Raw genomic sequence first — 17,714 nt, forward strand, 5'->3', positions numbered from 1 at the left:
TATTGCTACGTAATTACAGCACTGTTTTTTAAGTTGGTTATTTAACGACGCTGTACCAACTACTAGGTTATTTAGCGTCGATGAGATTGGTGATAGCGAAATGGTATTTGGCGAGATGAGGCCATAGATTACCTGGCATTCACCTTACGATTGGGGAAAACCTCGGAAAAACCCAACTAGGTATTCAGCCCAAACGGGGTACAGCTCTGTATTATGGTATTGAAGATGGTCTTGGATTTGTTTAACATTTATTTATCAAATCGTTTTCAAAATGTATATTATGGTAAATATTCAAAATATAGTTGCAATTGATAGAGGAATTCCTCAAGGATCGGTATTGGGCCCTCTTTTACATTTAATTATGGCTAATGATTTGCCTTCTAAATCTCCATAGTAAATGTATAGTTTTTGCAGATGATATAGCACTGTATTCTTCCAGTAAAATTTAGAATGATTTCATCTAATTTATGACTATTTCCTGTAGAGACAAATGAATGGTTTAAGGCTAATGAATTCAGTCTTAACATTAATAAAGTCTGTCTGGGTGGCGGGTTCGATCCCAGCCCAGGTCGATGACGTTTAAGCTTGCTTAATGCCACAGGCTCATACCAGTAGATTTAGTAGCATGCAAAAGAACTCCTGCGGGACAAAATTCCGGCACATCGGCGAAGCTCATATAATCTCGACAGTTGCGAGCGTCGTTAAATAAAACATAATTTACAATTTATAACATTAATAAAACTCAGCAAATATTGTTTACTTTGAGACAGACGGCACTTGGTGAGGCTCAATGCCATGTTAAATTACTTGGTATAACTCCGGATTCCAAATTAATCTGGGAACCTCTTGCAAATTATGTATCAGACTATCTAGAGTGATTTATTCGTTAAGATGCTTAAAAATCTTGGTGTCCAAAGAATTTCTTAAGAATGCTTATTATGCATTTTTAATAGCATACTGGTGGGCCTGCAAGGTATTTATGTTTGGGAAATAGTCGTAATATACTGTAAGTGGAGTTCTTATATTGCAAAAGATTATTCGTATACTCAGTGGTTCAAACTTTGAAACATATTGTAAGCCTTTATTTATTGGTAAAGGCATATTTAGCCTAATAAATCTAAGATTAGACTGAATAAACCCAAAAAGTGATTTAAGGGGACACTATAATAATAATAATAATAATAATAATAATAATAATAATAATAATAATAATAATAATAATAATAATAATAATAATAATAATAATGTTTTATTTTCGCTGGCAGAGTTAAGGCCATAAGGGCTTCTCTTCCACTCAATCAACCTTAATTAATACAATACATATTTAAATTACGAATATTTACACTACACTTAAAAGGTTCTCCAGCAATGTTCTTCAGTTAACAACTAGTGGACTACATATTTATTTAAATTTAGATAAACCTATAAGGTAAAGTAGTAACTTAATTTATGAGCTAATTTAATTCAATCAATTATAATTAATTTGAGGTTTGAGATAGCTAGTAAAATGATGAAAATTAATTTAATATAAGCTTCAACTATGGTAAAATAATGAAAAAAAATTAATGAAATCCACTTTTTTTTATGTTCATAATTATATTTGAACCTCCTAATTACATAATATGGTTTCATTTCTTTATCTGAGCCCTTCAAACTGTGTCACGTAACTTTTATATATTGTAATAGAGAGAGAGAGAGAGAGAGAGAGAGAGAGAAAAAGAAATTACAAAAAATTACAAAACGCTTCCTGTGGCTATACAGACAAACCCCGTTATAATCCAAAACCTTTACCGTTTTAAAGTACCATCTCACCATCTCGTATAATTAAATGTGGCCAAATACACGTTGCGTGTGTTGAGACATTTTTTTAAAATTCTGTTTTATCGATTTTAAAATTTTAAGTAGTTTCTTGAATACAAAAAGCTCCTTGCACAACAGTTATTATAAGATTGGTCTGAAACTTCTCAAAGAGGTCAATTAAATGCTGATTAATGAAATATAATTATAATATGTAGGAAATATTAATATTAAGTTCTTTCGGGCATATTCATATTGCACTTAGTTTAAAATATGCTGTAATAGTAAATTCATTAAATTTAAACATTTATTGTGACTGGTATACTAGATCATATATATTATAAATATACTGTAATAGTAAACTCATTAAATTTAAACATTCATTGTGACTGGTATAATGGATCATATACATATATATATATATATATATATATGATCTAGGCTGGTATATATTTAGACCGAGCTCAAAAAGCTAATTAATGTTTGTTCCCATGACTATTTTCAAGCTTTTGACCAAACATGATCTAAAAATTTTGAAAATTTTATCGCAAGGAGTATTTAGAGACGCCAATATAAAATATATTAAAAATATATAACTTCAAAACTATTAGCCTTAATGACATCAAATTTTGTACAGATGATGTATTATTGTAGGCATGTTTATGTAGTTTAAAATTAATAAATTATGGATGAAAATTTGTAGAAGTTTTAAAAGTCACTTAAATTTCCCCTTAATACGTTTGCTATTGACTTGTTCAATAAACTCCCGAGTCCCACTCTACTATGGTCCGTCCCAGGAATCTGTAGAGTGACTTGGCGCATGTGGGGGCGGAGTCTATCTGTGCCGAAGGGTATTGCGGGCAGCATCAGTTCCAGGCCGCTAAGGGATAAGATTCTCATGGTAGAGATTCAGATAGAAATGATCCCCTCCCTGCAAGCGATTGGTATAGTAGCCTCGTTTAATTATTAGGCAGCGGCATTCCTTTCAAGATTTGTAGGTTTTTATTGCATGCACCGATAATAAAATGAAAATGCGACGTTGTCACGTCTTGTTTGTTGCTGCTATATATTAATATAACATGGAGTATTGGAGCGGCCTTCAAAAGACTTGACGACAATGGACAGCGCGACATAATTAAAATTATTGAAACTACAAAGCTTCCGTCCATACACTCCGCGTGGAGTATTGGAGCGGCCTTCAAAAGACTTGACGACAATGGACAGCGCGACATAATTAAAATTATTGAAACTACAAAGCTTCCGTCCTCTTTGACACCGCTAGCCTACTAATTGAACGTGGCCACTATAGTTTCGTTCAACCAATGCCTCCCCTCAGAGCGGTCATTGGTCCTAGTCCTCCTACATATCATTTGCGCACAGGTCTTATTTCGTCTTTCTACTCCACAGATTTCTGGGACGGATCATAGCTGCGTTTCTTGCTATGAGTTTATCTGATTTTGTACTTGCTTGGCTGACTTTCTGATTTTCTTTTGTTTACTGACTGCCTGACTATGTTCGGTTGGCTGACTGCCTGCAATTCTACGTGCCTGGTTGACTGAAAGCTTGAATGGCTGTGTGGTTGCAGATCTATGTAATTGCCTAATTTTTTGCATGAAAATTTTGTTAGTTTGGTTGGCTGATGCCATGCATTGTGGGTCCCTATCATACGAAATGGCATGTCCTGACGTTGCAGATAGAGGAGACGGCCTCCAAATATGGAGGGTAGCTACGAATATATTGAATAAGCAGTTACGGACTGCCGATAAGGGGTGGTCCTCCAGCTTGGGGGTAGAGCGAAGGGCTAGCAACCCATCACCGTAAAAAACAGCTTGTTACGAAACCCCAACATAAGCCTCGGAATGGAACTGATTGTATGGCACGACCATAGCAAAGGAATAAGGTTGTGAAATTTAGTACACAAGTCCACAAGGTCGTCTGTGATGATGCTTGGCCTCCCACTGCGCTCCTCGTCATGCACATTTTGGCGTCTGCTGAAAATTGTCTACATAAGCAACGCACCATCTGCTTGCTCATGACATTAGGCTCATAGATCTGGCACATCTAACGATAAATTTTAATCGGCGCTATGCCCTGTGCGTTCAAAAACTTTATGACTGATCGCATTTCACACGCGGCGGGAGCTGGAATAGGAGCGTCCATCTTCAACCAATGCAACGAAGCTACTGAGAGCACTCAGGAAGTTCCGCTAGCGCATGCGCCGTGCCAGGACATTAGTCTATCACGTACACGCAGTCGGTTCGCGCAACATATGGTTTGCTAGCTGTGGGACGAGCAGGAAAGTTACTTTATGGACGCGCCTCGTACATGGAATGTAACGAGGCTATATAGAACAGAAAGGGCAAAAAAACTAGCTCTATATATATATATATATATATATATATATATATATATATATAATAGACATGTCACAAGTAGGCGATTACTTATTGTACTATGGGGAAGGAAACAACAATCAACAATAATATTTGAATAATTTCAAGGGAAAAATTGTTCCGGGGCCGGGTATCGAACCCGGGTATCGAACCCGGGACCTCTGGTTGAACGTACCAGCGCTCTACCACTGAGCTACCCGGGAACTCCACCCGAAACCGTCTCAACTTTTCCCTTTATATCCACACAACTCGCGTGGGCTGACGAAACGCCAGAGACCCACAACGAGTGCACACAATTTCTGTGTGACTTGGAATTGTGGTTTTCTGTTAACGTACACAGTAACGTATATATTATGCAAATCTGGTTGACCTCTGGTTGAGTTCCCGGGTTCGATACCCGGCCCCGGAACAATTTTTCCCTTGAAATTATTCAAATCTGCTTTACAGGGAGCTTCGCCTGAAAGACTAGATTTGCATAATATATACGTTACTGTGTACGTTAACAGAAAACCACAATTCCAAGTCACACAGAGGTTGTGTGCACTCGTTGTGGGTCTCTGGCGTTTCGTCAGCCCACGCGAGTTGTGTGGATATAAATGGAAAAGTTGAGACGGTGTCGGGTGGAGTTCCCGGGTAGCTCAGTGGTAGAGCGTTGGTACGTTCAACCAGAGGTCCCGGGTTCGATACCCGGCCAGGGAACAATTTTTCCCTTGAAATTATTCAAATCTGCTTTGCAGGGAGCTTCACCTGAAAGACTAGATTTGCATAACAATAATATTAGGAACAGGATTCTTTATTCATCCACAAACTTTTAGGGAAAACACGGGAATTTTACTTGAAGCAAGTGAAGAGATAGTTTTGGAACTAAATCCTGAAAATACAAGTATATGATTATATCTCGTGACCAGAACATAGTACGAAATGGAAATATATCCTTTGAAGAGGTGGACAAATTCAAATATTTTGGAGCAACAATAACAAATATAAATGATACTCGGGAGGAAATTAAACGCAGAATAAATAAGGGAAATGCCTGTTATTATTCGTTTGAGAAGCTTTGGTCATCCAGTGTGCTGTAAAAAAAAGCTGAAAGTTAGAATTTATAAAACAGTTATATTATCGACTGTTCTGTATGGTTGTGAAACTTGGACTCTCACTTTGAGAGAGGAATAGAGGTTAAGGGTGTTTGAGAATAAGGTTCTTAGGAAAATATATGGGGCTAAGAGGGATGAAGTTACAGGAGAATGGAGAAAGTTACACAACATAGAACTGCACGCAGTGTATTCTTCACCTGACATAATTAGGAACATTAAATCCAGACGTTTGAGATGAGCAGGGAATGTAGCACGTATGGACGAATCCAGAAATGCATACAGAGTGTTAAGGTATGGTCACACGTCGCTACGGTTGCTGCGTAACTTTTGTACTGCAGCTGCAAAAGTTGCGTGTCGTGTTCACACGTAAGCCAAAAGTAGCGCGCTGTACGCTACTTTTCGAGATGCGCAACCCGAGTGCTGCAAAAGTTGCAACTGGAGGTTGCGAGTCTGTTCACACACAAGGCGCTACTTTTGCAGCCGCAGTCATGCTGCAGGTTTCCATCTCCGTGTTGACTTCTCAATATACATTTTGTGGTTATGTTCGCATTATTAAGAAACTCATGCAAAAGCTTACTTATCTATTATTTGCTTTTCTGTCCTAACTAGTATTCAGAAATTGGCATTATTTTTTACTATAAAGCTTTTAAAAACGCCTATATACTTAAATGATAACCAACAGCATATTCACGTAATCAATGTTGGCAACCCTCCTGTTTGAAACTACGCTACAGAAAATTAAAGAAGTGAATTATATCGTCAGCAAATATGCTCAGACTGTGTTGTGCATTTAATAACTGTTAAAAATAATTTATTTTCATCACATCTAACATTAAAATACATCCAAACAATAAAAGTATCATTGGCACATTTGGGTGGCAACACTGGTCGCAACCGCAGCAAAAGTTTCAACAAAACCGATATCAAAAATGCTGCGCCTGCAACCCTGAGAACCCTGTTCACACGTCGCTACTTTTAAGCTGCGCGCAGCATGGAAAAGTAGCGGGCAGCAGGTTCGGCAGCCGCTACTTTTCGGGTTGCACCGTTGTTCACACGTCGCAGTACGAGAGTTGCGCAGTTTTTTGTACTGCATCGCTGCAAAAGTAGCGACGTGTGACCGTACCTTTAGTTGGGAGACCTGAGGAAATAAGACCTTTGGGGAGACCGAGACGTAGATGGGAGGATAAAATTAAAATGGATTTGAGTGAGGCGGGATTAATCTTGCTCAGGATAGGGACCGATGTCGGGCTTAAGTGAGGACGGGAATGATCCTCCAGGTTCTCTAAGAAGCCGTTTGTAATAAGTAAGTTTGCTTGACTGATGAGTTGCCTGCTGGCAATCTGGCTGGTCGACTAACTGCTTGGCTGTATGACTGCTTGGTGAGCTCGGCGGCTGCCTTGTAGGCTGATTGCCTGCGAGCAGGTTGTGTTATTGATTGGCTGTCTAATTCGGCGATCGACTGGTTGCTTGGTCTCTTGACAGATTAGGTGATTGGTTTCCAGTGCCTTAGGTACAGTGGGTTAAAACCAAGACTTCTGGGAATTTGCTAATCTGGTAGAGATGAAATCAATTTCTGATGTGGGACATCTGTAAGAAAAAATCAGAAGCCATGATATTAGAACCACAAAGGAACACTATGACTGACACATGGAGAGTCCACTGCAAGAATGATTGATGTCATTTGGAATACATTTTTCAGGAGAAGCAATTGAAAGTTTGAAATGCTTAGTGCTCAAAGTTTAACTGTGATTTTCCGATCATTACTGGACAATGACTATCAGTGTTAATGCCATATAACTCTCTATGTATATTCTATATGTCTTAAGCTATACATTGACAGTCTTGGTTCATTTTCGATAAGAAAGTGACATCCATCATTCTTGAAGTGGACTCTTCACATATGTTCTCACAACACAACACAACACAGAAAGAGGCACAGGCAATTGCAACTTTTTAAAAAGTTCGCTCCAAATTAAGTCTCTTTAAAGGCCCCCAAACACGCAGAGACTTATCGGAGACTTCTCTACACAGACTTAGATCCGGGAGCTATGTCTGAATTGAATGTTTGCCCATATACTCTCAGACTTACCCTCTGGACTTACAGTTCACCAAGAAGTCGTAAGAGGTCATTGAAATCAATGATTATTTCCGCTCCGAGAAATGCGATCATTCTAGAAATATTATTTCGTCATGGTTTTTTGTTCTTTTGATCGCCATTCCTTAGCGCCTTGCATGTCGTATTCGTCGGTTCAGAAAAACCAAGGCTTTAAAGTGAAACCACTTCTTTTGTACGTACTATGCATAGGAACCATGTCGTCAAGACATCAAATAAAGTACCGTTAATTAACGTTCTGTTTATTAGAATGACTCACTGTGAATAGGTCCTTTAAGGGGAGAGGATGGTATTTTTTTTTTGTGAAAAATGAGTAAATTAAAAACAAATTCTTTAAAATACTCTGTGATATGTGTGGAATGCATAGCATAACATTTTTGTAGGTATTTGTGCCCTTATCGGATGTTGAGTCGCCATTTTTAAACTTCCTGCGTTATGGATTTTTAAATCACTCGCCCACTTTTATTGTTGTTTCTGGTAAATTAAATTTTCATTTTTTTTTCTTTAAAATACTCTTTGATATGTGTGAAAGACATTGCATAACATTTTGTGGGTATTTGTGCCCTTATTGGATGTTGAGAAGCCATTTTTAAACTTTCTGCGTTATGGATTTTTAAATCGGTTTCCAGTAACTTCATTTTTTTTTGCTACATTGCCAGACAAAAATGGATATAATTTCTGAACTATTAAAGATACATGCATGAAATTTAGAACACACATTCTTTAGATTAGATTATTAGGAAACTTTTCTCTGTAACAGAATTTTGTTAATTGATTTCATTTTTAAAATACGTCCGTTTGTTTGCAAGAAAGGAAATCAGAAAAAATGTTATTAAATTTTTAATTGTTTATTTTACAAACGTAGGGACTAATATCAAAATTCTGTTACAGACAGTTTGTAGAACATGCTTTCGCAAATACATTGCAAAAAACTGTTTGAATCTAACTTCAAAGACGGTTTAGATATATCGGTTTTAGTACAATTCTGCATTGGGTATATATTTTTTTCAAATTTGGGCCCCAAATAATTTTTTTTCAAAATATTTATATTTCGTTGAGTTGCTACAGATATGAGCTCTCTACATACAAAAAATTAACATTTTACACCAAATAGGAAAAAAGTTAAAAAAATACCATCTTCTCCCCTTAATTGAAATATTGAATAATAAATACATGGTGTCATTTAAAGAAACAATATTAGTACTCGTATTTCATTAACAGATAACGCTACAAAGTTGCCTCCCCATCAAAATTATTTCCCCCGATCAGTCGTACAACTTCTGTATGAAATAATTTTTAATTTGGTGCTTACGTACAGAGTTATTCTGGGTGGTCAAAATAAATGGGACATTCTGTATAAGACATCACGTACTACTGCAGGAATGTCTAAGAGAAAGTACCGAGAATAACTCTATTGTGTTAAGGTAATTAAGTGTGTGATCAGCTTCACTAAATAGGGATCAATTTAAAATTTTTACTGTTGATATGCTTTTTGGAATCTTATTTCACTCCGGTATGCTACATCGACTCATACCGGTCCAATCTGACCACTGTCAAGAACAACATGATTGTTGTTTGGGTTAAGTATCGAGATTATACAGAAAACTGTACGTTTTAAACCTGATTTTCGCCCAGTAGACCATTAGCCAGCGCGATTATCTAGTTCTGGAAATATGATTATTCTGTTCGGGATCAGATTTGTATACACTACAACTATAATCACGATTAAGTCGTTAATCGTAATTAAAGGGTTTATTAGTATATCGTTAAGCCTTGGTTTTCCTGAACCGACGCAGACGTGCGAGACCCGCCTCGCACAAATCCGGACAACACGAGAGATAGTGAGTGGTTTCTATAACTGCTAGATGCGAGGTCTGCGCACCTTGCAACTATAGAAACCACTCACTATCTTTCGTATAGTCCTGATTTGTGCGAGGCGGGCCTCGCACCTTGCACGTAGCATGCGTGGGTTCAGGCTTTAGTGTGCTAGCGTCTCTCACAATTCGTGCTCTAGAGCCGTCTGTAAGGTAGAGAAATCTGGTGGCAACAGCTGAAACTTTTACTGTACTGTACTGTATACTTTGATTCGGTTGATATTTCAGTTACCTGCAATACAATTTATTACCGTAGTAGCATTATAAAAGACATATCGCTATTTCAAAGACTGGTAATAGAGTAAATTTACATCTGTAAGTGACAAATGATGGAAGCATGTAGTGACGGTAAATAAACAAGTACATGTATATGCTTCTGTAACTGGAGTATCCGTACCAGATTAGAGGAATAGCAGACATATCAATGGATACTAAAATGTTTAATTTGCAAGTAATGAAAAAATCAAGAAAGGAATAGGTTATAATATATCAAGATGATGCAAATTTTCCATTACATGTTTTACACGTTTCCTAACAACCCAGTTTTACCATGTTAACAAAGATATGCCTACCTATCTTCGATTTATCTTCCTGAACTTTAATTCGAAAAACACACACAATTGAAACTGTTTGCCGTTCACCGCGAAAAAAATAAAAAAAGTTCGCTTTCCTCTTGTTCATGAGAGAAATATTTTCATATTTCTAATATATCACATACATATTATAATTTAATTTAATGTCATTGAACTCATTGCTACGCTCCCTCCGCACGCTAAGGGACATCTAATAAAAATTCATTCATAGTGTTTTGCCCAAGGGCAGGCATTTCATTCGAAATACTACTACTACTACTACTACTACTACTACTACTACTACTACTACTACTACTACTACTACTACTGCTACTGCTACTACTACCACTACCACTACCACTACTACTGCTACTACTACTACTACTACTACTACTACTACTACCACCAATTATTATTATTATTATTATTATTATTATTATTATTATAGGCTAATAAAAATAATAATGTACACAAATTTTAATGCCTAGTGTTCAACAAATTGGTTAGAAATGTATGTGTTCATGTCAGCCGTTCATTACTGCACTCTATCGGCAGCGCGCTCGCTTACACGACAGATGGGCAACATGACAACACTGCTCCCCCTTCTCTATAAGCTGTCAAGTCGGAAGTAGTTTTGGTCAAGATATACTACTACTACTACTACTACTACTACTACTACTACTACTACTACTACTACTACTACTACTACTACTAATGAAAATAGGCCTAATAATAATGACAATCATTTATTCATCTTAATAAGAAGCCAAAGCCTCAATTACAATAGTCAGTAATGATACTTGCTTATAATATAAAATGAAACAAAAAAAAAATTCTTTCATAGTGTTTTGTCCAAGGGCAGGTATTTCATTCGAAATGCTACTGCTACTGCTGCTGCTGCTACTACTACTACTACTACTAATAATAATAATAATAATAGGCCTAATAATAATAATGATAATAATTTATTTATCTATAACAAGAAGCCAAAGCCCCAATTACAATAGACAGTAATAATAGTTGCTTATAAAATGAAAAACGGAATAATAATAATAATAATAATAATAATAATAATAATAATAATAATAATAATATCATTCATACTGTTCAGGGGAGACAAGCCGGGCCTTGACGCGGCAACTATGCAAGGCGTATGCGGTAGACGTGCCGTGTGAGATGTGGGTAGGCGATTGCGTCGTATGTGATAAACTCTGTATAATGTATATATCTTACTTACTTACTGGCTTTTAAGGAACCGGAGGTTCATTGCCGCCTTCACATAAGCCAGGCATTGGTCCCTATCCTGAGCAAGATTAAGCCATTCTCTATCATCATATCCCATCTCCCTCAAACCCATTTTAATATTATCTTCCCATCTACGTCTCGACCTCCCTAAAGGTCTTTTTCCCTCCAGCCTCCCAACTAATATTCTATATTCATTTCTGGATTCGCCCATACGTGCTACATGCCCTGCTCATCTCAAACGTCTCGATTTAATATTCCTAATTATGTCAGGTGAAGAATACAATGCGTGCAGTTCTGTGTTGTGTAACTTTCTCCATTCTCCTCTAACTTCATCCCTCTTAGCAGCAAATACACTGTGTCCGGGACAAAATTTACCAATAAGAAAGTTTAATAACTCGCGTTAATAATGGAGATAGGAAAATGAAATTTGCGGCAAATGAAAGACGGACATTTTAAGTTTTATGTGTGATGTTGGCAACATTTGGTCATTGTTGTTGACATGGCTGTAATTAAAATGGCGTTCACAGTGCAACAAAAAGTTCAATGCTGCTACCGGCTTGCCGAATTCAAGTATCCGAAGATAGTGGAGAGAAGATTTAGACAACAGTGGCCTGAGAAGCAACCACCAGATAGGCACACAATAACAACTTGGCATAGAAAGCATACAAGATTCAATTGGTTCAAAAGTTGAAACCAAACGACTTGCCTGCACGATATGATTTCGCTAGTGACATGTTGTTGAAAATTTATATTGAAAATGGATATATGCAGAAGGTCGTGTTTAGTGATGAGTCCACCTTCCACGTCTGTGGGATCGTCAACAGGCATAATTGGGGATACATAAAAGACATTGTGTACAAGACTGTAGTGGCAGATTTGGAGGATCTGCGTCGGAGAATTGTCGCTGCTTGTGCAACTGTCACTCCAGAGATGTTACGAAACACATGGCAAGAACTTGAATATCGCCTGGACATCTGTCGTGCTACAAGAGGTGCACACATAGAAGTTTATTAGTGGTCATTCGAAACTTTGGAAGTCCCTTTGTCAATTCCCGCAAACAGCATTTTCATCCATCAATTATTTGGTGAATTATTAAACTTTCTTATTGGTAAATTTTGTCCCGGACACCCTGTATTTTCCTAAGCACCTTATTCTCAAACACCCTTAACCTGTGTTCCTCTCTCAAAGTGAGAGTCCAAGTTTCACAACCATAAAGAACAACCGGTAATATAACTGTTTTATAAATTCTAACTTTCAGATTTTTTGACAGCAGACTGGATGATAAAAGCTTCTCAACCGAATAATAACAGGCATTTCCCATATTTATTCTGTGTTTAATTTCCTCCCGAGTATCATTTATATTTGTTACTGTTGCTCCAAGCTATTTGAACTTCTCCACCTCTTCAAAAGATAAATTTCCAATTTTTATATTTCCGTTTCGTACAATATTCCCGACACGAGTCATAATCATATACTTTGCCTTTTCAGGATTTACTTCCAAACCTATCTCTTTACTTGCTTCCAGTAAAATTCCCGTGTTTTCCCTAATCGTTTGTGGATTTTCTCCTAACATATTCACGTCATCCGCATAGACATGCAGCTGATGTAACCCGTTCAATTCCAAAGCCTTTCTGTTATAATGTATATACCTTAATTGTCTTTATTCAAAAAACACGTTCTTCTGCTCTCTCTGTAGGCAAACACTGTATATACAAACAGACACATATTAAACAGAATCGGTTAGTGGGGTTACTTGTACAGTGGAGTCCTGCATGCATATTCTGGAAGCCCGGAGTTATATTTCCCACATGCTTTCTGTGTCGCCATGGCATTTCTCGTATCGTGAATAAAATTCTGCCACTCAAAAGCCGTTGCCAGCGGTAATCCCTGACTTTCGTGTCACGACACTCACAATCATCTCACCATCGGTCGAGGAGGTAACAGTGATACGGAGATTGCGCCTGTGCAATTCTTCTCACGCGCCTCTTCAGAGACCTGGATTAATCCTCTGTGAAATGTATGACCGCACAGCTCACGAAAATTGTAGAGATTGACGAAAGCAAGTTCAGGCGCTATCACAGATAATATTACACTGCTCCTTTATCCATGCCTACTAGCCTTCACTCACTCTTTTAGTCTTTCAAATGTTGCCACTACTGTTACTCCTATTGCGACGGATTCCACCGGAAGATTTTTACAACACATAGGCCCAATTGTATAAAACTCCCTGACTAAAGATCAACTTTGATCGTAAATCGAAAAGTGAACCGAGTTCAGACACTTCTTCTATTGCATAAAACTTTTCTGCGATCAAATTACCTTGGATCAAATGAAATCTAAGTTCACGTGAAAAGGATCTGGCAACATCGCATAAACAGATGAAATACGTGATGCGCGGACCATGTTATACAGGTTTGTTCAGTGTTGCCAATCTAGCGACTTTAACTCTTTTTCAACAACAATTTCTTTTAACTTTTATATTGCTTAAATAGAGATTTAGTGACCTTTTTAGCACCCCAACAGTGACAAAATTTAATCTTTCTTTGTTGATAATGAGAAATCTAGCGACTTTACAACTACTTTTTGGCAACTTTCCGTATACTCTGTTGGAGACACTAGTTTTTTGTGCAATGTAAATAATGGCGGACAATAAGAAGAAGGTTGACTGTTCTCCGAGTTGTTATCATGTTATGGTGTTTGATACTGCTAAACATAATAAAGCTTTATAAAACGATAATTTTCGTTTAGTAATGCAGTAAATTGAAAATTTATGAATGTACCTATCATATCCATTAATTATTAATGGTTGTTATAAACATAATATAATTATAGGTTATGTTATTTGATACTGCTGAACACGATAGAGCCTTATAAAATATAAGATTGTTTGTGTATTAAGGCAAGAAATTGAAAGAAATATATATAAATATACCTATCATATCTATTGATATTAATAATAATGGATATTTTATTTGCACAATCTGTCACTCGTATATTTCCAACAGAAAAGAAATAACTGAACTTGGATCATCTAACTTAATCGGAGAAATTACTTCAGTCAAAGTTGACTTTAGCTTGAGACAAATTAATCTCAAATTAGACTTTATACAACACAAAATTCCAAGTTCAGCTGAAACAAGGATCAATTTAACCTCTGATCTAAGATTAAATGGTTTATACAATCGGGCCATAAGAAGATAGAAGATTGTGAACCGTTCAAAATGCATTAGATAACATTTATGTAGTGGTGGACATCTGCGATTTAGTCAATGAAGAAAAGTGCCTCCTTCAAAAGTTATTGGTTATAAAAGAGGTCAAGTCCACCGCTGTAGAGTAACGGTTAGCATGCCTAACAGTAAAACAAGGGATCCGGATTAAAATCCTGGTTGGAACAAATTACCTAGTTGATGTTTTTTTTTCGGGGTTTTCCCTCAACCCATTAAGAGCAAATGTTGGGTAACTTTCGACGCTGGAATATAAACCCATTTCGCCGGAATTATCACCTTCATCTCATTCAGACACTATATAACAACAGTTGATGAAGAGTCGTAAAATGAACCAATAAAAATGGGGGCAGGTTCATTTGGCGAATTTTTTTTCAAAATTTTCATGAAAAATAAATAAAATATTGTACTTATGGTTAAACATGTGAGTATAACATCGTGAAAATTTTGTGATAGACCTACATATTTCTTTCACCATATCATACACTCATAAACAATATTAATTACTAATAATCTTATAAACAATATCGTATTTCCAAAAGTCACGGTGAAATAAAGCCATTAATAATAATAATAATAATAATAATAATAATAATAATAATAATAATAATAATAATAATACTTACTTACTTACAAATGGCTTTTAAGGAACCCGAAGGTTCATTGTCGACCTCACATAAGCCCGCCATCGGTCCCTATCCTGTGCAAGATTAATCCAGTCTCTATCATCATATCCCACCTCCCTCAAATCCATTTTAATTTTATCCTCCCATCTACATCTCGACCTCCCTAAAGATCTTTTTCCATCCTGTCTCCCAACTAACACTCTATACGCATTTCTGGATTCGCCCATACGTGCTACATGCCCTGCCCATCTCAAACGTCTGGATTTAATGTTCCTAATTATGTCAGGTGAAGAATACAATGCGTGCAGTTCTGCGTTGTGTAACTTTCTCCATTCTCCTGTAACTTCATCCCGCTTAGCCCCAAATATTTTCCTAAGCACCTTATTCTCAAACACCCTTAACCTATGTTCCTCTCTCAGAGTGAGAGTCCAAGTTTCACAACCATACAGAACAACCGGTAATATAACTGTTTTATAAATTCTAACTTTCAGATTTTTTGACAGCAGACTAGATGATAAAAGCTTCTCAACCGAGTAATAACACGCATTTCCCATATTTATTTTGCGTTTAATTTCCTCACGAGTGTCATTTATATTTGTTACTGTTGCTCCAAGATATTGTTGCTCCCTACAATAATAATAATAATAATAATAATAATAATAATAATAATAATAATAATAATAATAATAATAATAATAATAATACTAATAATAGGCATAATAATAATAATAATAATAATAATAATAATAATAATAATAATAATAATAATATAATAGAGAAAAAATGGGAGTATAAGGGTACAGTACATCAGTTATTCATAGATTTCAAAAAGGCATATGACTCGGTTAAGAGGGAAGTATTATATGATATTCTTATTGAATTTGGTATTCCCAAGAAACTAGTTCGATTAATTAAAATGTGTCTCAGTGAAACATACAGCAGAGTCCGTATAGGTCAGTTTCTGTATGATGCTTTTCCAATTCACTGTGGGCTAAAGCAGGGAGATGCACTATCACCTTTACTTTTTAACTTCGCTTTAGAATATACCATTAGGAAAGTTCAGGACAACAGGTAGGGTTTGGAATTGAACGGGTTACATCAGCTTATTGTCTATGCGGATGACGTGAATATTAGGAGAAAATCCACAAACGATTAGGGAAAACACGGAAATTTTACTTGAAGCAAGTAAAGCGATCGGTTTGGAAGTAAATCCCGAAAAGAAAAAGCATATGATTATGTCTCGTGACCAGAATATTGTACGAAATGGAAATATAAAAATTGGAGATTTATCTTTCGAAGGGGGGGAAAAATTCAAATATCTTTGACAACAGTAACAAATATAAATGACACTCGGGAGGAAATTAAACGCAGAATAAATATGGGAAATGCGTGTTATTATTCGGTTGAGAAGCTTTTATCATCTAGTCTGCTGTCAAAAAATCTGAAAGTTAGAATTTATAAAACAGTTATATTACCGGTTTTTTTGTATGGTTGTGAAACTTGGACTCTCACTCTGAGAGAGGAACATAGGTTAAGAGTTTTTGAGAATAAAGTTCTTAGGAAAATATTTGGGGCTAAGAGGGATGAAGTTACAGGAGAATGGAGAAAGTTACACAACACAGAACTGCACGCATTGTATTCTTCACCTGACATAATTAGGAACATAAAATCCAGACGTTTGAGATGGGCAGGGCATGTAGCACGTATGGGCGAATCCAGAAATGCATATAGAGTGTTAGTTAGGAGATAGGATGGAAAAAACCTTTAGGGAGGCCGAGACGTAGATGGGAGGATAGTATTAAAATGGATTTGAGGGAGGTGGGATATGATGATAGAGACTGGATTAATCTTGCACAGGATAGGGACCGACGGCGGGCTTATGTGAGGGAGGTAATGAACCTTCGGGTTCCTTAAAAGACATTTGTAAGTAAGTAAGTAATCATAATAATAATAATTCCTCAAACCCTCCCAAGTTCAAAAACACACGAGGCTAAAAGTCTATAAAACACTAGCTAGACTAGTTCTGAATTAACGGCAATGAGACATGGACAATCGGAAAAGCTGATGAGAAAAGGCTAACAGCAGCTGAAATGAGGTTTATGAGACGGACGGCGGAATGCTCATTGCTCGAACACCGTAAAAATGAAGATATCATACTTAAAGAACTAAAAATAGATCCTACAGTTCATTTTGTTCAACAATATAGATTTCAATGGAAGAAAAATGTCGAAAGGATGGATCCTACTAGATGGGCTGGACAAATTCTTGCCTATGTACTAAGAGGAAGGAGAAATTTGGGAAGACCACGAAAACGCTGGCATGAGACTGTAACGGATCCAACAGCCCTAATATGTGAAGGACATGATGATGATGATGATGATGATGATAATAATAATAATAATAATAATACTTACTTACTTACAAATGGCTTTTAAGGAACCCGAAGGTTCATTGCCGCCCTCACATAAGCCCGCCATCGGTCCCTATCCTGTGCAAGATTAATCCAGTCTCTATCATCACACCCCACCTCCCTCAAATCCATTTTAATATTATCCTCCCATCTACGTCTCGGCCTCCCCAAAGGTCTTTTTCCATCCTATCTCCTAACTAACACTCTATATGCATTTCTGGATTCGCCCATACGTGCTACATGCCCTGCCCATCTCAAACGTCTGGATTTTATGTTCCTAATTATGTTAGGTGAAGAATACAACGCGTGCAGTTCTGTGTTGTGTAACTTTCTCCATTCTCCTGTAACTTCATCCCTCTTAGCCCC

The 17,714-nt window shown here is 36.8% G+C and overlaps 1 long non-coding RNA gene across 1 annotated transcript in view; it reads right to left on the minus strand.

Annotated features, from left to right (window-relative positions):
- Positions 1 to 4,891: 4,891 nt before the first annotated feature.
- The window catches only part of LOC138702691 (uncharacterized), a 268,287-nt gene continuing 255,464 nt past the window's right edge, over positions 4,892 to 17,714 (minus strand). Inside the window, exon 5 of the long non-coding RNA XR_011332860.1 lies at positions 4,892 to 6,871. This is a non-coding gene — a long non-coding RNA (uncharacterized lncRNA). The remainder of the gene's footprint in view (positions 6,872 to 17,714) is intronic.

Source organism: Periplaneta americana, chromosome 7, assembly GCF_040183065.1.
Source record: "Periplaneta americana isolate PAMFEO1 chromosome 7, P.americana_PAMFEO1_priV1, whole genome shotgun sequence".
In the NCBI taxonomy this organism is placed as follows: domain Eukaryota; kingdom Metazoa; phylum Arthropoda; class Insecta; order Blattodea; family Blattidae; genus Periplaneta; species Periplaneta americana.